Below are 24,901 nucleotides of genomic sequence, written 5' to 3'. Positions count from 1 at the left end.
AGCCCTGCGCTTAGGGCTCCTTTAGGGACTAGCTCAATGCCTTATATAAATTGGTAGCCATTCTCGCATCTCTTATGAGTGTGGCACAGCAGATGACCAATAAAAAGTGATTGAATAAATAAATGACTAATTTCAGTTAGAAAGAATCTATTTCTCAAATTTCATCCCCTTAATTCTGTTATTCTTTCAGTGGGTGGATTAATATACGTTCGTTTTTCTAAGATCTGCCTTATTTTGTAATATGTTACTGCTATTTTTCTCCTCTATAATTTCTTTGGGATTATTCTCTAAATCTGTTTGTTTTTTGTAATATTTCCAAATTTCACATGAAAATATTATGAGCCTACCCAGCCCTGTTTTCCATCATTCAAAAAAGTCGTAATAGATATTATTCGGAATAGTGCTTACTTAACCTAATGTGAGTTAATACTTAGGGTATTACTAAGAGGATACTATCTTCATCAGGACCAAATTTCATATTCCCTGGAGCTCAGATCTTTGCTTCATACATTGTAACACAGCACAGCATCTTCATTCCCATGAAAAAGTTCAAGGGAAAGCAGAGATCGCTAAGGAATTTTTACCAAACAATACAGCTTTGTAGATTAAATCAGCCCCTTTCAGTAACCTTTAGAAGTAACATAGAAACCTTCTGTCGGAGGCCCGAGAAGCCTGAATTCTGCAATGTAGACATTGCTACTTAAGGCTGCTGTTTAAGTTTGTGCATGAGATGGAGAGAAATTCCCAAAGGAATTTTCTGACTGGAAATTGTAAAGGGACACACTGCTTTGGTGGCATCCACCTTATGAGTTTTAGAAGACACCCTCTGTCCTAAGGTTTTGAAGTTCGAGATCTATTTTTCCCTCCTAGCATATTTATTCTGCAATGTCATACACTGTACCTGGAAAAGGGGAGATTTTCCAACTGGAATTGGACCTTGCTCTTAAAGTGGTAAGAATCTTTCTTCACATATAAAATATTCAGGAAAAGATTTTTGTCTTGGTCTCCTAGGTGACCAAAAGTTTAGTTAAAAACCATTTATTAAGCAGTTATGAGCAAAGTATTTAATACTATGTTAGACACAAGGGCATAAATCATATCCCTGGCTTTGAGGAAGCCCCTATCTAGTGACAGAGACAGATGTGTACCCAGGTAATCCAGAGGAGACAGTGAATACGGCTTTGGTGGAAAGGGCGCAGTGAGACCCAGCATGGAACAAGTCAGGCTTAAGATTCCAAATTGAAACGCTGAGGCTCAGAAGTCTACCGGTGTGGCAGACATTGTAGGTAGTTGTAGGAACTGTTTTCATCTTAGAAGACATTTTCCCCGTAGTCATGAAGTGGACTTTAATTTCCATCTCCTCCTTCTGTTGCCCAGGCAATAATTTGGATTGTAAATCTGGCTGGATGTGAAGCCCATTAAGTTCACCCAGCATAACGCTCATTTCCTCCTCGGTCCCTGTGTGTGAGCGGCACTTCTCAGAACACTGATCAAACACCAGAACTTCTATTTACTCCCAGGGCTCTTCCTGAAGCCGATGAAGCCAAGAGTAGACTTAATGAGTCCCAAGCAGAACCTGAGCTATGTACCCTAGGATGTGAGAGCGTGGCTGAGCCTGCCCTGCGTCGGCAGCACGTTTTTAGCACTGCACGGCCAGCCCTCTCCTCGCACTGCGTCATCACGGAGGGCTGCGATGATTCAGGCCAGAGATACTGCAACTTAGCCCATCTGGGCTGCATGGATGCGCAGAGAATGGGTGAATTCTGGATATATGTTGAAGATGTGTCCAGTACCGACATATGCACCAACAATATAAAGTATTGTTTTGTGTACTTTGAAAACTTCCATACATGTAATCATATACCACAAGTTTACTTTGGGATTCATCCATGTTGATGCACGTAGATTGTTTTATCAGCTGTATGACATAACATGGTGCCTACGTACTAGAATTCACTTTTTTTTTCATGTATTTAACAAGCACTTATTGAGCACCTGCTATGAGCCAGGCATTATTGAAAGTGCAGGAGAGGACAAAAGGGACAAACACCTCTGTTGCAGGAATGTTAATATTTATTCATTTATGTTGTTTCCAGCTTTTCACTACTACAAAATGCTGCAATGGACATCCCTTGGCCATCTTTATATATGAGACTCTGCACATATATGAAAGTTTTACTTGGGTACCCAGATGCAGAATTTAGAGATCTGCTGATCATTATAAAACTGCTTTTCAAAGTGGTTGTTTCAATTCTCAGTGCTGCATGAGTTCTGGTTTCTCCTCAGCCCAGAGTCAGTGCTTGGGTTTAACCTTTGGCCATCTAATGGATAGGAAATAGTATTTCATTACTTTTAGCTGCATTTCTCTCACTACTAGCTAGGATAACTATCTTTTCAAATGCTTTTAGTCATTTATGTTTATTTTTCTTTGAATTATTCATTCATATGCTTTGTCAATTTTCTGCCTTGGTTTGTCTTTTACTTAATGACTCGCTGAATGTTATGTGTAAATTTTGAATACTAATTCATGGCTAGTCATATATGTAGCAATTATCTTTTATCTTAGTCTCAGATCTCTTTTCTGTACTGAAGTTAAATAATACATATATTAAAGTTAAAATATAATAAAATTTATACTATTTTTGACGAATTGATAAGATGTTTGCTTTCTCTGTCTTAAGTAATATTTTCCTATTCAAGGCTCTATAGATATTCTCCAATATTATTTTCTTCTAATTTTCAACCTTTTACTTTCCACACTTACATTTTTAAATGCATTTGGAATTTATTTTTGTGTGTGGAATGAAATAAATCATTTTACCCCCTGAGGACAGCCAGTCTATCTAGTGTACGCAGTATAACTACTGGTGTGCAATAGGATTATATCTGAAATATTATTGGTAAGACATGAGGTATTTAGGCTTTTTGACTTTTATTAAAGTAGTTCAGACTTTTTATGAAAGGTTGCTAGAACATGCAGATTACCATAAGAAAACAAAAAAAAAACAGAAAAACAAAAGTCAAATTCCTTCCAGGTGATAAAAGGAACACAGTTTGTTGGATAGTTCATGCTTTTCTCACTGATCCCAATGCTACTTCTATAGTATTACATGTATACTAAATATAAAATAAATTACTGTTCCTTGGTTTTCATCTTATTCCACAGGTTGAGTTAATGTTACATTTTAGTACAACACTTTCAAATTAACAAAGGTCTCTTTTATTTCTAGTTTCTGGCTAACTTTTTACAAACTAGAAATTTGTTTGAAATTGTGTATCAAGACTATGATACATCTTCTAAGATGATCATGGCCAGGTGCGGTGGCTCATGCCTGTAATCCTAGTACTCTGGGAGACTGAGGTGGGAGGATAGCTTGAGCACAAGAGTTTGAGACCAGCCTGAGCAAGAGTGAGACCCCATCTCTACTAAAATAGAAAAGGTAGGCAGGTGTGGTGGTGCACACCTATAGCCCCAGCTACTTGGGAGGCTGAGACCAGAGGATTGCTTGAGTCCAGGAGTTTGAGGTTGCAGTGAGCTGTGATGATACCACTGCACTCTACCAGGAATGATAGAGTGAGACTCTGTCTCAAAAGAAAAAAAAAAAAGATGATCGTAAAATTTTCTTCTTTTTGTCTGTTAATGAGATGAATCGTATTACTGAATTTTTCTTTTTATTTCTTTTTTTTTTATCAGACAGAGTCTCGCTCTGTTGCCCAGGCTAGAGTGCCATGGTGTCAGCCTCTCTCACAGCAACCTCAAACACCTGGGCTCAAGCAATTCTCCTGCCTCAGCCTCCCAGAAGCTAGGTATCTTACTTCTAGGCTTGAATAAATTCGAATGTGGGAAAGTGCTTTGCATATTATTACAAACTATACAAACTCTATGTCATAATAATAACAACATAATGATAATGTAGAGGTCACTTTTCCTTTTATTTTAAAAGTACCTATACACTAAGCATAATAAATTAACTCATACTATAATTTTGATTATGAAGCCTCAGGCCTATGAGAAACCTGAATGGGTTTCTCTCGACTTTTAGCATTTTAATGTCAAAGTGGCCAAATGAGAAATGTGTAAAATTCCCAAGGACCATCACTTTCAGGAATTAACCTCACCAGCCTCCCTGTATGCCGTCCCACCCAACCCCTCTCCCTGGAGTCCCAAGCAATCCCTTGCTTTGGAACCAAGGAACTGGGGCAGTGACGGTGAGAAATGGCATCCTTAGGGCCGAAGAGTTTCCCTTTGAGAAAACATATCAGGTCAATTTTTCCTTAAGCTTGCTGAAGTATTTCTTTATATGTGGAGGGCAAAAGCAGTGTATTGTTGCCTTTGGCTCTCACCTACCTCCTTGCCCTGGGGTAGAATCACCCAAAAGGAAACAGGTGTGTCTCCAGGGCCACCTCAGATCAGCTTTCTGCCACCAACAGAGGAAAGAGGTGCTTAAAATGCACGAGCCTAGAATTGGAATGAAATTACATCTATATTCTTTTTGATGCATTTATCCTCTATTTATTACATATTGAAATTGACTCCACTATATTCTTAGTTGTTTCTTGCATGTGTGTGGGATTTTAAACCCATTGTTCTCTTTTGGCAGAAAGGTCCTAGAGATTGCTTGTGACAAGTAGATTTAAAAAATCCCAAGGATTGCAAGAATCGGGCATAGCAGTGAAATAATCATAGAGTGTCTTTAAACAAAATGATTACAAAATAAACAAATCCTTACATCAAAGCGGTGGAAAAGATTAAACATTAGATGAAATAACTGTGCAGTAAGAAAGAGATTCAGAAACCCTAAATTGTACTTTGCTTTCATGAAAATCAGAATGATCACTATTAAAGTCCTGAGCTGTTTTGGCAACATTATATAATTTTAACTCACAGCTACTAAATTACCCTTTGCATCTTTTGAGTGAAGCAAGATTGTCCTGTATCATCTTGAACAATTCTGAAGTAAGTTTCCAGAAATTCTCAGTGAAATAAGATACTGTTTACTAGAACTTTCCAATAAGATACTTCATAGCCTTTAAATAGAACTGCCTTCAAAATCAAACAATTATGAATGCCTGTAATGAGATGAAGCCTATGGTTGTGAACAGCTCATTGGATGTACGTCTGTGATGTTGATCTAGTCTGTCATTTGGAGATAATGGACTAAAAGAAAAGAAAAAAATCTCAGTTTTTAAATGTTTTCACTGGTGATGGATGCTCTTCATAAACACACACACACCTTATCACCTTATTATTTCCATTTTATAGACCAGATAACCAAGTCCTAGAAGGGTTAAACCAGCAGTCCCCCACCTTTTGGCACCAGGGACTGGTTTCATGGAAGACAGTTGTTCCATGAATGAGGGTGGAGGAGAGGCGGAGCTCAGGCGGTGATGCCAGTGATGGGGAGCACCTGTAAATACAGATTAAGCTTCCCTCTGTGGCCCACTGCTCACCTGCTGTGCAACCCACCTCCTAAGTTTCATGGAAGACAACTTTTCCAAGGGGATGGGGGGGGGGGCATGGAGATCAGCTGGTGGTGCAGCTGGTTCCTAACAGGCCACTGACTGGTACCAGCTGTGGCCCGGGGGTTGGAGACGGCAGGTTAAACAACTTGCCCTAGGTACTCAGGAAGTGCTCAGTGGAAGAGTAACACTCAGCAGTCCTTCCCAATCAGAGGCTCTCCGAATAACAAGACTAACCTCATGGAACAGATCTAGGGAGGAGACTTTTCAGGTAGGCATTTTTAAAGGGAGGGCAGTGACCGCCTCTATTGTATCCTCAGTCTCCTGAGGAGGCGCTTATCTTAGCTTCCCAGCCGGCAACAGCCAACACAAAATCACTTTAGGGTTTGAAAGAATCTGCAGGACTTCAAAACACACCGCAGATAGCAAAGGCACTAATGGGTGCTAATGGACTTGACCTTTACTGATTAAATCCGGTCCCAGCTATCGGTCCCTGCAGGTATTGTAGTAAGGCTCTCAGAGAGAGTAACTTTTCTTTTCCCTCTGCACTGAGCTTTCCATAAGCCAGTAAATAGAACTCCCTGTGCTGTTCCGAGTAAGTTCCGTTGTGTGCCTTTGCGGTAGGGTCTCCCCAGGATGTGGTTCTCCGCAATTCAGGAAGGCAGGGAGACCTGCAAGAGGATGTGGATCCCCACGTGCTGTGCTCCACTCCCTGTACGCCCCTCTCGTTGCCAGACCCCCACCCACTTCGCACCGCTGCAGACGGCTGGCTGTCCTCTCAACCTGCGTCTGCCTTGACTGGAGGTCATACACCGGTCACATCCAGGTCAGGTAGGATTTTTTTTGACCCATAGAGTGTTGGCTCTCATATTTTTATTTTTTTTTTAAACTCGAATTAGTTGTTAAGGTTTAATATTTACATATATATCTGCATTCTGGCTTTCCTTGAAAACTCAGAAGATTTGGATATACTGAGCCAACATTGGCTTGGTGCCAAGTACTGGCTGGCCCCCTGAGACACAGCCGTGGCGCCTCCCCCGCTGTGGCATCTCACCCCACCAGCTTCAGGCCTGGTGCCCGGAGGCATGTGTGTGAATTTCCACCCCTGCCCTCCTGGCAGCATGTGACACCCGTGGCCTCTCCTTTTTGAAAACTCTTCCCCCGGCTCCTCTGCTATAGCTGTTTCCACTCTCCAGCTGCCTCTCCGTTCTCGGTTTTTCTGTGCCCTCCTTCAATTACTTTTTCCTCTTTCCCCATCCTTTAAAGATAGGTGTCCTGTAAAGGGGAAATCTATCCTTGATTTTCTCTTCTCTCTCCCTCCGCAATCCCTTGGAACCTCACATATCTCTGTGGTTTAAATTAGCAATGCTCTAGAAATGATGTTTCTATCCACTTATCAATTCAATGAAATATCATTGAGTATAAATGCAAAGATGAAAACAAGACACCCTTATGTTCCTTAAGGAGCTCAGTGGGACAGATGAAACATGGTGCAATTTGATAAATGCTGCAATGGTGGTACGGCATGATAGTCTCCACACAGGGGCAGCCTTTGAGCCGGGTTTTGAAGACTGAGTAGAAATTTACCAGGGGAATAATGATCTTACAGGGTTCTGTTCCTCCTGTGTTTTAGGAAGCACTTCAAACTGCTTGCTATACAACTCTACTTGGATATTCATTAGTGATCAAATTAAACACATCCAAATCTGATCTCTTGTCTTCTTAACCCCACCCCACCTCTCCCACACACATTCTCCCTCCAGACATCGGCTCTTCCTTTGTACTTTCTTGTACCGGTTGCTGGCACTCCCTAGTCTCCCAGTAATCTGGCCTTAGAGATATCCTGACTCTTCTCTCTGAACCTGACCAGTGAACTCTGAGATTCTCCCTTTAAATGTCTCTCAAATTCACCCCCTCCTGAGCTTAGGTCATCAGGACACCATGTCAACCAGACAACTCCAGTAAGTGGTCTTATAAGTGCCGGACCCCTTCTTGAGCAGTCTCTACTTCCTGAGCCCCTGCTGTCCAGCCTGCCTGGAGCTGACTCTGAAAGTGCCAACCCTCTGCTCTAAATGCTTTACATGTATCCACTTATTTAGTCTTCACAGCACCCAAGTATGTGGGACCATTATTGTCCTCCCAGTAACTGGTCCGAGTCTACACGTCTAGTAGGCAACAGAGCTGGGATCCAGGCTGGGGCAGCCTGACCGCAGAGCCCACCACTTACTCTGCAGTCTGTGGTGCTGGACCGTGTTCTGGTTCAAAGTCCATCTGGACTCCCCCCCACCCTTTGCCTCCAGAACGCTGTCTCAGTTTCTCAGAGACTCGAAGGATCTCGACAACTCGGCCCTCAACCAGCTCTTTCATTTACATCTCTCTTCCTGGGTTTCCATAGAGTTTGTCCTGATGATTTAGAGTTAACACCTTGGACACGTGGGTGTCTAGTGCGTGGAAAGGGCACATTGACTCTCATTCTCATACCCCAACCACCTGTCAGGTTTTGAGGATTCTTCTTTAACTGTCTCTTGAATCCACACCTTCCTTTCCAATTCGGTGGCTCTTGGTATTACCTATCTCTGTTCTCCTTCGCCAGGAGCAGGCTTTGGGAAAAAGTTAACTGCAGCTCCCTGACGTGCTGAGTCCTCTTCTCGTCTCTGACTTTGGCCACACTGTCCCCCACTTGGAACGTCCTCTCCATCCACTTTGGCTGATGCAAATGCCATCATTTTCAGATGGCACAGATCTCATCCACCTCTTCCTATTCTATTTCTGGTCTCTAGCCCTGCACTCGGCCAGGAAAATCTCTCCCTCCTCTGTGTTTCTAGACCACTCTGTTTAAGCCTCTGAGGTGGTCTTTCTTCTCTTACCTCATTCTGGGTTTTAGTGGAACAGTGCATGTGCTCTTCATTGTTTTCCTTTCTAGATAATAAACCCCTTGAAGGCTGAGAGCATCACTTTTTCATTTTTTTCTTTCCTGGGGGTAAGTTTAGTAACTTGTATTTGGTCTACACGTAATAAACATTTACTGAATAATGTGGATAATATGAAAAAAGGGTATGTGGGCTGTGACATCATCTCAATCATTCATTAGGTAAAGTTAATGTGAAAGTTGAGTGGAAAAATTAAGCGTAGTAGAATTTGTAAATAAAAGGATAAAAAATATGTATCATATCCAACATTTACATTCTTAAATGTGATACTAGAACAGATTAGGTTGGAAATGTTTCCTAAGGTAAGTAATCTGCAAATACAATGAGAATCAGTGACATAACATGTGTCAATATAAAATATGCTCTTTAATACAACTTTATAGGAGTGGATATAAAACCTGTTTTCATACCATAGGTAAATTTAAAAACTGCATTAACAGAACATATAAATTCTGTGTTTGGTCACAATTAGGTTGGAGGAAGTAACTTTTGGGGATGAATCCAAGTTGCTTTAAATCCTCTGAGACAGACAAGTGACAGAAACCCAGAGGGGCATCTAGACCACAACTACACAGAGTGGGGGTTGGTCTGAGGACCTACGAGTCTCAGGGGCTGGAGCAGGGAGGCCACTCGGGCCCCCAGGTTGGCCCCTGAAAAGGCTGGGCGGTGAGAACAGAGGGAAGGTGGAGGGCAGGTCGAAGGACTTGCCGGACGCGGGAATGCGGGTGCAGATAAGGCGGGGACTCAAGTGTGGGCTTTGAAGCTGACGGGCGGATCTTGGAAGTGGTCCTGGGCAGTGAGCTCACTTAAGGCCTATCTAGGTGACTCAAGGATATCTTTGACCATCACAGAGGTGTGGGGAGAGAGGGACAATTTGTCTACTCTCCCACTTGAGCCAGAGGACTTAGATCTGTAGTGACATAAGTGAGAGGACACAGATCACAGCCAGCTGTCTCTGTGATGGGGAGCAGAAGGCCCATTCCTTCTGCCCGGCCACAGTCTGAAACATCAGTTCTTGGTGCGCTCATGGCCAAAGAATGACCAGACACACCAAAGTAAGGCAAGCACGAAAATGAGGTTTCTTGAGGAGAGAAAGATAGGATTATAGGACAATAGCAAGATACAGGTTTACAGAGCAAGATACGTGCACCACGGATGATGACCAGACTCGGCAAAGAGAGAGACCTCGGTTATGGTCTGAATTGGGACCTCCCCGTGGTTCAGGCATTGTCATGGAACAACTTTGATGGACAGCTGGGAGTTATATGATCTGAGTCTTACCGAGCATGCGGATCTCCAGTCTATCTCTCTGAAAGCCCATTTGTGGGGGGTGGGGAGTGAGGGGTGGGGGAGGATGAACCGCAAGGGCACCCACCTTCACTGCTAGGAGACCTGGAATCCCTCCGTATCTATTTAACACTTCCAGGGTTGTCCTTTCATTTGTAAAATTGGGAGTGCATTTTAAAGCAGTGTGTGTGTGTGTGTGTGTGTGTGTGTGTGTGTTGGGAGCAGGGGTCTTCCCTGGTCAGCAGCCTGTGACAGTGGCATTCTCAGTAGCCTAAGAGGACCATAGCATTGAGGGTCATTCTCAACCTATGGGTTCTCTGGGATCTGAACTCTAGAGCCTGTGACAAGGAATGGAATTAACATTTATGAATCCACTTATGCAGAGGAAAGCATTGGGACACAGAAAACTTGGATTTGAGTCCCGGCACTGCCCTTTGGTAGCTGTTTTACCAAAGTTTGAGAAGGCCCTTGGCACAGTGCCCAGCACACAGAACAAGGATTAAATCTGAGTATAATTTATTCTTTTTTTTCTGGTGCTTACAGGTCATTAGACTTCCCACACACACTCTCTTGTCAGGTGGCAAAAATAGATTATGCCCGGAAAAGTTAAGAAATTTAAATGAGATCATATAGGAAATAATCATATGGATCTTAAACTGTTCAAAACTTCTATGATCATGTCTGTTTACAAAGTGTTTAACATTTTTGAACTGATTTTATTTATTCTCCACAGTACATCTCATAGTCCAATATTTCTGTTGCCAAATCATAACAACAGTAAATTGCTTTTGACCACTTTTGATATCCCTGGATCTCATGGCTGGGATGCAGAGACAGAGGTGGAGGATGGGATTCGGAAGCCCAGCAAACAGGGTCCATCAGACCTGGAGCCCCAGGTTTAATCCTGAGCCTACCTGTTGGGGTGAGAAGACTATAAAGCTCTTAGGGTTGAGTCACAGATAACCTTCCTCTCTTGGGAATAGCTAACAATCCACCGCAGGTCTGGAATCAACCACAAGGAACTAGGGAAAGCAGAGGAATGAGACAGGAGCTAAGAAACAGGAAATTTGGTGTTACCAAAATAGCTACAGTGGATCAACTCTATGCCGACCAAATGTGTTGAATTGCCAAGGTGGTTGGGGTGGGGAAGGGGTGGTCCATTCTGCAAGTAGCATAAGTCGGTCGATGTTAAATAAGAAGCTCAACCATCGCTTCTTCCAAAAGCAACGTCCACGTGTTCCACGAACCCCCAACCTGAGCTAGCCTACTGTTTTTCCATGAATAGCATTTCTACAAAATGGTTTTTGCACCACCTGCTGGCAAGCAACAGTGCTCCCACCTCTCACTGAAGGAAAAAAATGTATTTAAACTGCTGGTGAGCAGGGCATGGGGAGATCAAAATCAGCTTTGTTTATTGGGAACATGTAGCGGCCACTGCTAACTGGCATCCAATTCCTTGTCACCACCTTGTTAACAAGGTATAAATTGTGCCAGGGGATACACACAGGTGGTTTCTTTCTGAAAGTGTCATAATAGTACGAGGAGATGATTCTGGATGGAGTTAGTGGGAAAGGGAATATTGTTTTCAGTGATTAAGAAAGACAGTCTATCTGGCACTCCTATCTGACATCCAGACTGATCTTTTTTTTGGAAAGCATTTCTAGGCTACTCGTGTTTGAAAGTGCTGAAGCAACATTATCTATTCATGTGTGTGTTTGCTTATCGTCAAGAAACCATTTAGATTTTGTGATTGAGCAACACTTGTGGGACAATCCGAGAGTATTGTGCTCTACTTTGAGTGTTTGAAGTGGCTTTTCTGGGTGAGATTTTGGAGAACATATTTAGACATTTTTATTGTGCTCCTTTTGCCACTTGGAAGGAAGTTGCCTTTTCTTTTTTTCTATAGGGATGAAAAATCTGAGCTAAATATACTCTGATTTCTCTTCAGATCGTATAAATCTTTCACCTAAAAATCTGAGCTAATTTATAGGGGACAAACAGACCAAAAACTTCACCTATAACTATTTCAGATTCCACCCCCTCCACCACTGTTCTTTGGTGTCCTACGGGCTGGGACCGGGCCGAGGAACCGGACGACAGGCAGAGCTGCAGGTGGGGCACCTGGAGCTCAGAATAGGAGTATTCCTTTTCTCCCTTCTCCGCACACAAACGTTATTTTGTACAAGGGAGTAGCAGTTTATGAGTAAATACAATGGAACCCAAATACTTTTCTTTAAAATAGCCATCTCATTCCTTATTTAGATGCAATGCACAACCAAAAAAACAAATTTTTTTCTTCTCTGACTACATTTTTGTGAGCTTCTTTTGATTTTGCCTTCCACTTCCGTTCTTTTGTCTCTCTTTCACCCATTTCTTCCACTCTATTCCATTCCATTCCATGTGGACTCTATATTTATGGAATAGTTACTCTGTAAAGGGGCTGTACTTGGAAGACACAGGGGCAACGCCTTCCTCTGGATATCTCCTGAAGGACATGCCTGAGGCTGTTTTACAGTTAACTTTTTAAAAATTTAAGTAGAAGGAATGCACTCTAAACTAATGACGAAAAGTGTTGTATAGTAAATACACGAACAGGTATATAGTCATTCATGATCAAGTATTATGCGCTGTGCACACCGCATGTGCTAGACTCGCATGCGACTGGCAGCGAAGTAGGTTTGTTCCCACCAGCATCACGGCAGACACACGAGTCATGCTTTGTCCTCGACGGCCTCACCATGCCATAGGAATTTTTCAGCCCCATTACGATCTTATGAGACCACCGTGCTACATGCGGCCTGTTGCTGACAGAAGCACTGGGACGTGGCACATGACTGCACGATGATGTCATTCTCCTTAGAGGAGCACTGCGGTCACGTGTCGTGGGAACGCTGGGAAGAGGAGTTTACTTTGGCTGAGTGAATTAGAGAAGAGCCTAGAAAAAGAACCAAGCAGAAATGCTTAACAGGAAATCCACACATCGAATCCTCCTCCTTTTAACTGACTTCCTTTTGTTTTTTCTAATGAAATTACTTCCTCTAGACTCGAATTTAAATTCTGTCTGTTCATGTCACTAGCTTCCTTCTGAATACAGGCCTGGTGCGTCAGCGGAGGGTTGGGGAGGTGGCATTGAACAGACTCTGCTAACTTCTCTTTTGACAGGTACAAATATTTCAGTAGCCTTTTGAGAAGAACTGGCTCATGGTTTTCATCAGCGGAAGCCGGAGCTGTTAATGACAAGCATTGTTCTAAACGTTGCCTCCATTGGGAAGCAAACTATTATATAAGCCTCTGTTTGTTATTTTAAAGTGGCATCTGGAAAAATAGTTTTGATCTAATATTGCAGTCCTCTTGAATTGCCTAACCTGTTCCACATGGAACCAAATGCATAGAATGTGTCTTGGGAAACTATTTCAAAGACCGAGGAATTGAGTTCATGTTTGGTGGCAGTATCAATGTCTTCCAGGCTCTCATAACCCTTTCATTTTCCAAATAAATTCATGAAACAGATGTGACTAAAACATAGTGAAGAGTTGCCATTGTGAAGTGAACGAGCCATGTTAAAAGCACAAGTGGCCTTTAGAACTGTCACTTTGGCTTGGTAGCTTTAGATCAACTGCAATTCTGCCGTAAGTAAAGGAACTCATACATAGTGCCTTTTAAAAAAAAGACTCTAATATAAAATGTGACAGTATTTTGTAACAGCTTATACAAATCTGAACAATGCAATATGACTGAAAATCCCAAGTTTTCTGACACAGAAATTAAATGATTACAAGGAATATATTTTTTCTAAAAAATTACTATTTTATATTTCTAGTCAATTAGAACTTCTTTAATCAAGTAAAATCTTAAGTGTGTTTAAATGAATGAAAAAATTAAGAGAAGGTACATAAGAAAAGTTTGATTTTTTTCAAAATATTTACATTCTGAATAACTGTACCATTGAAGAATAAATATAGTCAGCCAATTGATAAGAGTTAGCGTAAGGAATGAGATTGTGAACTTGGATGATCTTAAAGAAAGCTAATATCCTTGTCCAAAAGTTGTATTTTGGGGTACAGCTTGGTTTAGGTAAAATATTCATACCTACCCATTTGACATTTGTTTTTCCCTCTAAATGTACTGTTTTAATCTAACACATGATTGGTTACTCTTTTTATTTCAGACATAAAATTGTCATTTATGTCTTCTCTAGAGAGGAGTTTAGACTAGTTGTCTTCCAGAAACACATTCCTGCTCTGTTGTGCTGCAGAAAGAAAATTTGCAAAGCTGGGCACATGAGAAAGCCAGACAGACCTTTGATCTGTTCCACCGATGTGGAGTCATACACGCAGCACGGAGTGCGTTTGCCATCAGAAGTTGCTACTCCTTCTGAATAACCCATCACGGCTGAGTTGGGCACAGTTCTCCTCCTCCCCCATGTTCCCTGGGGAACCCCCTCAGCCCCAGGGGATTCTGCCAGCGGGAACTTGCCCAATCTGACCTTCTCACTGCAAGGCTCAGCCATTTGAGGCATCTGCCTTCAGCTATGCCCAGGGCCCCTTGCGTGTTACTCAACTGAAAAGGTATGCACTCCCTGTTTGGCATTCTGGGATTTCTGATAGCAGAATCCAAGGGTTTAATTATAAACATTTGACTTCTGATATTTATGATTTAAACTATAAAAAACCTGTCTCAGAAACAATTGCAGCATGTGGCCCCTATATATAACACAATAACTGTATTACTAACTTCTTTATCAGGAAAAAACAGTCATCTGCAATTATTTAAACTTAAGACAACTTGCTTCAGAACTTTAAACAATATACACTTTTTGTTCAATCTTCAGGTGACAATGAATGAAAGTTAATGAGAATTAATCTCACTGGTGAAGTAAGATAGCGCAAATGGACATTTTGCTTGATTTTGCAGGTCTGATATAACACCAATCAGAAATATAAACTATACAAGGAGAAGGTAACATAAAAACAATAAGAAAGCTGATTGTTAGTAAAGATGTTCTTATAAAAGCCTCTAAAGTTTGAAAAAATAAAATAACTTTCAGGAAGGTACCACGCCTCCATTTTCCATACAGACTGCTTTATATACTTTCCTGAACTGATAAATCTCAAAAAAAAAAAAAAAAGCGTAAGTCTGTTAAGTGCTGATTCACACAAACTGAGCATGGGATAACTTCAGGTAGGTAATATCATGGGGGCTTAAATGATTTGGGTTGACTACGTGGATCTAATTACTAAATATTTATTACCGAATGGATTCATCTCTATTTCTTTGAGCTGTGTAGGCCTTGCACTTTACTTTTCAAAGACTCTGTTGTGAGAATTTCTCTTGCCAAAACACAACCCTGATGTGAAAAGTGATAACCATGTGGGAGGCTCGGATTCTCCCCCCTGGCGTCTAATCTGATTTCACATCAGGGTGGCTGGTTACCCAAGTGCTGTGGCCTGGTACTAATGACACCCGGGCTATGGCTTTGGTTGGTGCACGAAGCCTGGCAGCAGATCAGAGTGCTGGCCCGGGGAAGTGGCTTCCAGCGTGTGTTGTGGGCTGCAGGGAGGGCACGCGAGGGAATGGGAACCCTGAATCTGTAGCTGAGATGGTATCAACAGCATGGCCAATGCCTGTACCCTACTGGTGGCTCAAAATGTCACCTTCAGGGAGTTCTTTACTTTGGGATGTAGAAAATGGCAAAGAACATTGCTGCCACCCTAAAAATGGCAAGAAGAGGGATAAGGTACAAAATCATAACTTTGCTGGAGCCCATCAGAGGGCTGTGGTCACAAGGCCACCAAGTCAACCGAATTCCAAAGAGGGAGCAGATCCTCCAAGCAGAGCCCTGATTGATCTGTGAACTGCTGTGCTTGGGCAGTGTTAGAGCGGGAGACGGCCACCACGAAGCAGGTAAGAAGAAATCAGTTAGAACTCTGGATTCCTAGAGGACGAGTGGGGCAAGCATCGCCTTTTGGAGTAGCTGGGAGCCCAGACATAAAGGGACTCCTCACTCTCTGGCAAGCTGTCCCCCACAGGCCTCTCTCAGTTGCTCACAAGGGAGACGGGCAGGTCCACAGGCTGTGGAGAGTCCCTCTTAGTGGTGGGCACAGAGGAGAGCAGCTGCTGTGGGGGGCGACGGGGGTAGAGCCCACCCACATCCCTTTTCTCCTGCCAAGCAAAAGCCGTAAGCTGGGGGGCAAACCTTCTACCCAGGGCCAAGGCAGTAACCCTGCTATTGACTGGAAATTCCTGTGCTGAAGCCTAAATCCCCACTGTGATGGCAGTAGGAGGTGGGGCCTTTGGGAGGTAATTAAGTCATGAGTGTGGAGCTCTTATGAGTGGGAGAGGAAGAGATCGAGCTCCACCCCCACCCTCCAGGTGAGGATAAAAGGAAACACTGAATCTTCTGGCACCTTGATCTTGGACTTCCCAGCCTCCAGAGCTGCGAGAAATAAATGTTGTTTATTTAATTTATTTAATGTTACTAAGTAAATTAAATAGTTATTTATTATAAACATTAATAACAATTAAACAATGTTACCGTCCAGTCTGCGGCCATTTGTTATAGCAGCCCAGGCTAAGATGGACAATCTGCTTCTGGAGGGGTAAAGGCAAAACCCAACTGAGAATTGGGGTTTGGGGAGGAATGGCGAACTCTCCTGCCCCCAGGACGTGAGCAATGCTTCATGGCTTCTCTGGGAGAGGGAGAGACTAAGTTTCCCTGCCCCTGGTGGAGGGGCAGGACACTGTCTTGAACCCCAGATCCTACATCTATACAGCACAGAGGTTCGCTGCTGCAGCGGAGGAGCAGACACTCTCCCCACCTGACCCAGACCCAAGGCAGAAAATATTCTGCTTAACAAATTTCCTTTAAATTGACATGGTGGAGAATCATTAGGATTCAATATTCTGGAAAGAAAAAGATTTATAACTGAGTGTTTATTCCTGGCTAAATGATCTCTAGCTAGAACTATTCTGAATCAGTTAATTGAATCAGAAGGAGTTACCCATAGAAGGATACAATTTGCTGTCACTACTATGCGTTAAGGACTTTGAGATTCATTAAGAAAAAAGGCGCCATAAATGTGCATGAACCAACATATTCATTCATCATCTATTTCAATACCTAAGTTTTTCATAGTATCTCACATTATGCATATCATCGATATTTGAACTTTTAAAGAAAACTTTTTGCATCAGTCAGAAACTTTTATCACTTCAGACTATTCCCATGGGGCAATAGTCTGAAATTTATTGTGGAAGCAAACGACTCTCTGCAGAGGTTCTGGAATGTCTCCCAGGGTGCATTTATCAGTGATCTGGTCTACAATAACTCATTTTGCTTATTTTTAGTTCAAAGAAAATTTCAGACATTTTACATGAGCTTTTATTTATGCAACTTACTTGCCAGTGAACTCATATGGTAGTTACTTTTCGCTTCCTGGAGGATGAGCTGGTTTTAATTCAGTAAAGTAAATGGAAACATCCAGATGTTCACTGTACATAAAATGAAGTGAAAAACATAGTTTTGTGCAATATCAGTTTTCCAAAAATGGTTTGTAGTTCAATTAAGTTAGGACTCAAGCCAGTGTCTTAAAAGTTTTGCTTTAGATAATGTGGAAAGTATCAATAGTTATAATGGATATTTGCTCTTTTATTACAGTGTTACAGTTTTGAAATTCTTGAAAATTAACACTGCTCTATTACTATTAACTAAACTCCAGGCTTTATTCAAATTTCAATACGTTTTCCCACTAATGTCCTTTTTCTGTTCCAGGACATCACATTGTTCCTGGACATTACATTGCATTTCATTGTCATGTCTTCTTGGTGTCTCTCATTTGTGATAATTTCTCAGTCTTTCCTTGTTTTTCATAACCTTGACAATTTGAAGAATACTGATCAGGTATTTTGTAGAATATCCTTTAATTTGGGTTTATATGATGTTCCCATAATTGGGTGAGGATTGCAATTCTGGAAAGAATATCCCAGAGGAGAAAAGCCCTTGTCATATGGCATATTGTGGGTATGTGATATGTACGTGACATCGCTGGTGATGTTAACCTTCATCTCCTGGTTTGGGTAGTATTTGCCAGGTTTCTCCACTGTGAAGTCTTATTTTCTCTTTTCATCCTCTATTCTTTGGCAGCGAGTCACTAAGTTTAGCCCACCCTCAAGGGAGGGCAATTAAGGTCCACCTCTTATAGAGGAGAGTATTTACATACGTTATTTGGAGTTATTCTATAAGAAAGATTTGTCTTTTCTCCCTCACTAATTTATTTATTTGATAATTATTTATATAATTATGGACTCATGTATCTTTATTTTATACTTTGGGTTATATCTAATACTTCATTATTTATTCTGTTATTCAAATTGTCCCAGCTTTGGCCATTGGGAGCTCTTTCAGGTTGGATCCTGTGTCCGTTTAACATGCCCCCCATTTTTTTTAAGCACTTTCTCACATTCTGGCATACAAGATGCTCCAGGCACATCTTGCATATTCCCTGTTCCAGCCCTTGAATTAGCTATTTCTCCACAAAACCCTGGTTCTTTTTATTGCAGAATGGTATTTAGAAACCAAGGTCTGGACCCTGGGTGTGCTCAATGCTGCTGAGATGTTACTGTCTCTAGACCCTCTCAGTAGACAGTTATAATCTTCTGAGTGTTTAGAATTTTAAGAGGTTTCAGATTGACCTCACATAAGTCTTCTAATACAGTGTTAGCCACACACATACACATTTCTGATTCCTACTTCTTGTCATTTCTCCCCCATCCTCTCTTCTTCCCTGTTTCTTGCAGAAACTGTCTTTGCTCCCTTGAACTCCTCTCTGCCTTCTATCCCTTCCTCAAAACCTTTCTGCCTTTCCCTTTCTTTATGTTTCTAGTTCATGAGCGTCTGATCTAACTGCTATGAGGAAAATAATTTGCTTAAATGAATTTTTTCTTAGAGGTGAATGATATTAGTCTAATGAAATGGATGGTTCTAAAATTTTTATGTGCAGGAAATCAATCATTGAGCTGTTGAAAACACACATACCTGGGCCCCTCATTCCAGGCTGAATGGGAATCCCGGAGGGTGTGTGGGGTACCCTATAACATCCATAAGTTTATAACCTGAGGTGTTTTGTGTTTTGAGACTATAGGCAAAATGATCACCTTAAAGTTATTAACATTATTAGTATGTATGTCTCTGTGTGTGGTATACCTATTAATCTATCTCTCTATTATAATGCACATACACACACATACATATAAGTACTTTCCCAGCTTCTGAACAATCAATTTTTAGGTGTGGTCTAAATCAATATTTTAGTTCAAATACAAGGTGTGCTGGTTCTTCCATCCCCTTCCCTCACCCACTTTCCTGTTCTTCTGTCTGAGCCCTGGGAGACTGACCCCTCTGAACTTCCTTTTTCAGCCTCTTGTCAGCTGGCTTTGAGGCAAGAGGGTGGAGAGCAGGAGGAGAGAGAGTTGAGAGTCCCTCTTCCCCTTGCCCTCCCTGCCTCGGCAGCACAGTTCAGGCAATGACTACGTCCCTTCAAGACTGTAGCTACTGGGCTCTGGTCGCACACTTTCCTCTCCTTGGTTCTTCAAGGCTAGGGCCATAATGGCTTCCCGATCTTGCTAATATGTGGATGTCTCTGCATCTTTAATGCTGCCTAAGCGTAACATGGCTCATACCTCTGTAAAGAGTCCCCACAGTGGAATCTATGCAGTGGCCCTCTGAGTGAACTTCTGTCTCCTGCCAGGGCTCTGGCTGAGCCACAGGGGTTTAGCTTCTTCTATCAGTGAAGGTCCTTGTGGCTCGTGGGGTCAGAGGAAGGAGATAGAGACTTACTATTTGCATTGTGACCTGTGAAAGATTAAGAAGTCCGTGGTTTCCAGGAGAATGCTTTAATTTTTCCTCTTGGTGTTCAGGGGGCAGGATTAGGATTTATCATCCAGTTTTATAGCTGCAGTTGACTTCATATCAGACTTATAATTAAATCAACCAAGCATCTAGTCTAGTGTATCTAATGACATTATCTCTGGATAACCCGCTGTAGAGTTCTCAGGGTTAGGAAATTGGCTCAGGACAGTATTTCCAGAGCCTTTTGGGGTTGGAATGTTTCTGGGCAGAAAAAGTGGAGATGCTGTCTTAGGAATCTCAGCAATATTTTATCAATTTTTTATGATTGACATCCTGGCTTACGTGTGTTGGCTTTGAATTTTAGCAGGATACTCCCCCGCCATTTCCATGAATGGGTCTATTACATTCTCTTTCTGATTACCCTGCCCGCCCAAGGAGGGATGGGGTTGTTTTTATGCATTTTCCCAACTTTGCTGGCAAAGTACAAGTCAGTAAACCCAAACAGATGGGAGCAGCATGCACTGTCAGTCACTGTAGGGCCAGATTTTTGTTTGTTTCTTGTTTCAACTGCCTTATAATAGGGCAGTGAATATCTGATCTTTTACTTTGCATTCCTGTTTCTTAGTGATTCTAACTTTTTTTTTTCCTCAGCCACCCAGGGGATTGCGTTTCCTGGATGATTTCTACTCGGGCCTCCTCTGTCATCTGTGACTCCCTCCAGACTCTTTTCTCACTGAATTTTCTTTCTTGAAAACTGAGATCAAGAGCTCCTGGACACTCCTAGAGTTTTGGTAATTTCCAGTCACAAATTAGAAGTAAATTGCAGAAAGATCAAATATAGCCCACGTCTCAACATCACCCCTTTTTATGTGGGTCCAAGGTCGTTCTTAACTGTGGATAGAAATAACCTATAGCCTTATGTGAAACACTTGGGCTTAGACACTGCAGCCACAACCAACCTAAAATTATAGTTCACATGTTTGTGAAACAGTTTGAGGTCTTTAAAGCCAACTTTCTATTTCATAACATAAGCCACCCTACTTTTCACTGTGAATATCTTTCTTAATTTTTATTAGTTCCAGAAGTTTGTAATTCTAGAAAATTCCAGTAATTTCGAACTCCCATGATTTAAAGTCTAAAGTCTTTTTTTCCTAATTGAAGCCAGTTTGGAGAATAATTTTGTTAATGGGAACTCCAGGTTTCCATGGTTTTATGGTATCAGGAGCAAATGCTCTTTGTGCTAATCCTTCTGTTAGTGTGACTATTTTTGCATATGTTTGTCTTGGTTTTAGTTTTTATCAAAGTGATACACGCTGTAGTTTAAGCCAACAAGCTGGTTGTGAAAAATAACAGACTCTATGCTCTTCTCCTCTCATTTCCTCCTCCCTGAGACATCACTTTTACTTCTTTTAGTAACGAGTTTACCTTAACTGCGATTTCACTAAATGGGCGCTTGCATGTCCACTGTTCACTTTCTCAGTTTTACGTTCTCCCACCATACCTGCTGATTGTGTACCTGTGTTTCCTCCCCCGCCTACTACCATGCAGACTCCCTCACCTCCCCAGATAGGTAAGTTGTAGAATAGTGAGCTTGATATTCAGCGTTTACATCATTATGACTATGCAACTGTTATTCATAGCTGAGCCATGTAGTAAATTATGATTATTTTTCATTCCTGTACAAAGTTTTGTTTTTTCCTCAGGTTGACAATCATTTTTCCCTTGATTTTTTTTGTCTTTTTGTTAATTCATCTCAAATGTTTCACAAATCATCGAAGTCTTCCCTCAGGATTTTCAAATGCATCAGGCAGTCTGTCGCTGGCCTTTTTCTGGAGACGTCTCTTTCTGCTACAGCCCTCTGGTTCCCTAATCCTGACTGCTGTCCCTGTACCTGGTACACGCTGATCGTGGGGTCCCTTTTCACCCTTGCTTTGCTGTTTCTGGTGCTAATTTCTTATTTCCTTTATTCCGTACCTTCCCCTTTATTAAAATAATCCACTCCTTTTGGTGGAACTCATTGTCACCTTTTTGCAAGTAGCTATAAGGGCCAAATTTTTTTTTTTTTTTTGAGAAGTTATACATTTTCAAATGCCATTTTCCTCACACTTGATTTAGAGTTGGGCTTATGCAGTCCTACCTTTCACAAATGCCAGCAGATAGGGCTGGAGAAAGGGAAACCAACGAGTGAGAAGACAGCAAGAATTGTCATTTATTCTTATTCATTTCTTGCTAAGTTTTGAGGTTTCAGATGTTCAGCATTATCAGCATCCTCTCAGACACACGCGTACATACCTACACCACGCTTAGGTATGTACGCGTGGGCGTACATACCTGTACGGGCTGATGGGCTCACACCACCATCGAAGTGAAACTGAACAAAACCCAGCATCCACACATATCTATAGAATGCACAGCACCTGTGTGCACACACACACATTTATCCTTTGACACTCAGCATGCTAGCCTCTGATGTTATGCATTCTTTTGTTAATGCATCCATATAACTAAGCCAGTGAGAACAAAGACATCGTTTTGTGTCCCATGAAGTGCTCTGCATCTTGCCTGGTGCATTCCACTTACGTGCCCATAAACATCTGTCGTGGAGAGGGCACCCAGCGCTCTTCCCTTATGTCTGAGAGAAAGCCAGAAGGGGCCGGTCATGCCCAACTGGTGTGTCAACCAGATTTCCCAGCAGTCACTCATGAGGAACATAACCTGGTAACCGAAGATGCGTGAAAAAGTGCTCCCTAACAGGAGGCATGTTGTTAAGGAAATCTTCTACTCCCTTAATACGGGGGTGAGTTGATCGATTTCCCCATGCAATTCATCGCAATGTCTTTTTGGACTCCCAGTCCCCACCCTCATTTTCTATGAGATTCTCACAGATGAGTCAGTTTGTGACTTTAGTAAACAATGACGAGAGAACGATTATGTAAAGAATTCCCCCTGGAAAGTTAAATAAGGATGAAAAGTGACCCAGGCAGTTGAGGGAGGGGCCGGGGTGAGAGCTGAGAGGCCCGCAGGGGATCATCAGCGACAGCAGCAGATGCTGAAAGCTGCATTCCAGAGCTTGTTCCGGAGCCAGGAGAGGCACCGCGCACAGCCTGGGGGAAGAATGTGTGTGCGCATGCGTAGACCCAGCAGCCCACCAGTCCTGCTTCTCCGCTCAAACTGGCTTTCTTTCATAATTCAGTTTCAGAACTGGTTGAAGGATGATTTTAAATAGAAAAAGGATTCTCCAACACAAAACAAAACCAAGCAAACAATGACTGTTCTTAGGCAAAATAGTGTATCATAATTGAATATGGTTCTTTAATTCTGACAGTTTCTTCATCAAAATTTCTAGTTTTGCATTTGAACTGCATTAAAACGGTCCTTTCCTGAGAAAATAGACATTTTTCAAAAGCAGCTGCAAAAGCGCAATTCCCATTTTAATGTGACATGCTCAGTTTTAGAAAGTTTGTAGCTTTATGTTCCACATTTTAGTTCAAAGGAAATGGAGCTAACGGAGCTGGAATGTGCTTTAACTGGATTTCCAGCTCTTGGAAGCAGATATGTCGTGGGCGCCTGGCAGAGTTACTGCGAGCCCAGAGGCCGCCTCCCTCCCTGCCACTGGGGCGTTTAAGGTTCCCGCGCTGTCTTTCAAGTTCGCCTTTATCTGCCTCAGTGCAGCAGCCTCGTTGTTAAGGTACTCAGTAAAGATGAGGGACACTAATGAGTGACAGTCAGTAGGCAGTTCGCCACGCACCATCCTAGGCACTCTTCTTGCGTGATCTCACTTGATCCCTACACAAACTTAGGAGGTTGGCGGCGTCAGTATCTCATATCACAGATGAGGAAACCTGCCCAAAGTCCCAAAGCTCCGCAACTGCTGAAGCTGGGATCAAACTCAGGACAGCCCACTGAACTCACCCACTGACCCATGGCCGACTTGCTCCTTACAGCTCCTCAAAAACTGGCCAAAGCAGCGTAAGTTGCCCCTGCCATGGGGACGGAAGAAAGGGATTCTCTGCCCCCACACCCAGTTCCACAGCCATCTCTCCTTGCAGCGTTACGTAAACCTTGTGATCAGCATTCACACTGTAAACCAGGCTCTCATGCTTTTTTTAAATGCCCATATATCATTTCTCTTTTAGTACAGGGTACATAAATTGTGTGATTTTACAACTCTGAAAGGATGAGATGGCTCAGAAATTTAAGAATCGTCATTAAGTTTCATGAAGAAACCATTTAGTAAAATAGAATGCCCAGGAGGCTTGCAAGGATTTAGGGCTGTTCCTTCACCAGTGACTTGATCCGCTCGGAAAAGTTATTTTTATATCTGTATTACTACCATATACCATCTCTATTTCACACGCTGCAGAAAACATAGTTTCTCCAAAAGCCTAGGTGACGAGGTCACAGAAATGGAATAAGTTCACAATGTGCAGCCTTATAGACTGTGCGCACACACATACCAGGACTTCATTCTTGAAGTAAAATAAAGAAAAGGGCTTAACTAGCGTGAAAGCGAATGGAGTCATAATAAAAGAGCTAATCTCTATTGAGTGCTTTCTCATAACCGGGGCTTTTCTAAGTGCTTTCCATGAATTAACTCATTTACTGTGCACAGCGGCCTCAGCGTGGACAGCCTGCCTTCAGTCCCAGCTTTGTGACCTCGGGCTTTGTGAACCCCTCCACTTCTCCGGGCTGCAGTTGCTTCCATTGTAAAACGGGAATAGTAAACATACCCCTGTCTTCCTGCGTTTCAGGACTGCTGTGCTCTCTCACCTGTGCCCTCGTGCAAGCTCACGCCCGCCCTGTGCAGTGCAGTGACGGAACAGGGAAAGCACGAAGGCTTGAAAGCTTATAGAACTGGGGGAAGATCCCACCGCAACTAAGTGGCAAGTCTCGAACCCCACCCACCCTGACTCTACTTGAGCCCCAGCGTGCGCTCGCTCAGCGGAGTGGAGGTCGAAGTGACCTGCTGTCTGCCATGGCCACAGGAAGTGCTGGTGGAATCTGGCCTGGGTGAGACATCTATCAGGAACTTCTCATGAGATCAGAAGGAAAAGGCATTCTCATTGACATTTCTCTTTATCACAAGCAAATGTGTACATTTTGACACAATGAGAAATGTTTAGGAATTTGGACATTGGTAAGAAATTCTTTCTTGCAGGATTCAGTAGCCACTGAAATTGTAAGTGGTACTTAAAGATGTGTATCTGACTCCCATCTGGGCGGTGGCTACTACTAATCACCAGCTATTGACAGCAAATATGATTTTATATTTGCATTTCTTATTTTTTATTTAGCTCTTTGTCTTGTAGTGTTTGTCTAACTGTAGCTCTCCCATTGACAGGGTAGTATGTCTTAAAAATCTCACTAAACAATAGTA

The sequence above is a fragment of the Eulemur rufifrons genome, chromosome 4 (assembly GCF_041146395.1).
Source record: "Eulemur rufifrons isolate Redbay chromosome 4, OSU_ERuf_1, whole genome shotgun sequence".
Classification (NCBI taxonomy): Eukaryota; Metazoa; Chordata; class Mammalia; order Primates; family Lemuridae; genus Eulemur; species Eulemur rufifrons.
This window is presented reverse-complemented; position numbering follows the sequence as displayed.